This window comes from Bison bison, unplaced genomic scaffold (genome assembly GCF_000754665.1).
Source record: "Bison bison bison isolate TAMUID 2011002044 unplaced genomic scaffold, Bison_UMD1.0 scf7180017465745, whole genome shotgun sequence".
In the NCBI taxonomy this organism is placed as follows: Eukaryota; Metazoa; Chordata; class Mammalia; order Artiodactyla; family Bovidae; genus Bison; species Bison bison.
In genome coordinates this window covers 1-1,014 of record NW_011374201.1, presented here as the reverse complement: position 1 = coordinate 1,014, position 1,014 = coordinate 1, and the positions used below count along the sequence as shown (strand labels likewise).

Here is a 1,014-nt window from a genome sequence, read left to right as displayed (position 1 = left end):
TCCAGTGAGAACTAGCTATACAGCACAGTGCCACATAACAATTATTCCAGTGAGATGTACATTAAGAGTCACAATATGATCAACACAACAGTGCCTTACAAAGTTTTTCTGCAGGTAAAAATGCTAAGAAAGGCCACAGTAGACAGTGCCAGACACTGTGAAAACCAGTAGATTACAGCTACCACTGAGGTTCAGAGGAGACCACAAGTTTCAGATTTGTTTCAGCAATGGAAAAAGAAAAACATTTAGAGAAACATAAAAATATATAATTCCACTGTCAATAATGTAATTTTTCAGGTACTGTTTCCTTAAACAGGCAAATGAGCTTAACTTAGAGGAAATGTACAAGATTAGCATAGGAAAGATGTTCCTTGTTTTCTCATCAAAGGAATGCGCTGGGATTAGCACGAGGGTCTTTCTGGTTCCTGTATCTGTAGGTCAGCCAAACACCCAGGATCTCTGTAAAACTGAAGAAGAGGCCAATGCCACCGACAAATCTCAAAACCTCTCCCGCGTATCTTCCTATTATCGGAGCACAGGGTGAGCACGGGTGGCTGCTTTTCACACAGCTTGCCAGACAGGTATCATTCGGGTTAAAACTTCGGAACCCACAGCAGTTTAAATTTCTCTGGATGTCATCCCGAGCACTTGCTGTATTGTTCCAACCAACTTCCAGGAGCTGAGCCTGTTGCTCCTGGTTCAGGGCTAAACAAGCACATGATACTGAAAACTGGACAATGAATACAAGCAAGAGAATAATCATGTAAAAAAAAAGCAACACCTGATGGTGTTTCACAGCTCCAATCAGCCCCACTAACGCGATCAGGAACAAGAAGATGCCAACTGCGATGACCACGCCGACCACACGGAGACTGGAAATCAACCCGAAGCTGATGCCCCATGCAGCAATTCCAATCAGAAGCAGGCTAACCAATGTGTAGAGTAGGTTGAGCGCGCACAGGCAGTTCTTGGAACACGCGAAGCCCCCGCAAACCATCTTGAAGCCTGTGGTTC

The 1,014-nt window shown here is 44.4% G+C and overlaps 1 pseudogene across 1 annotated transcript; it reads right to left on the bottom strand.

Annotated features, from left to right (window-relative positions):
* LOC104985120 lies at positions 1 to 1,008 on the bottom strand (annotated as a pseudogene). The gene has a single exon (XR_824849.1). The product of XR_824849.1 is annotated as a tetraspanin-13 pseudogene (transcript).
* Positions 1,009 to 1,014: the final 6 nt, after the last annotated feature.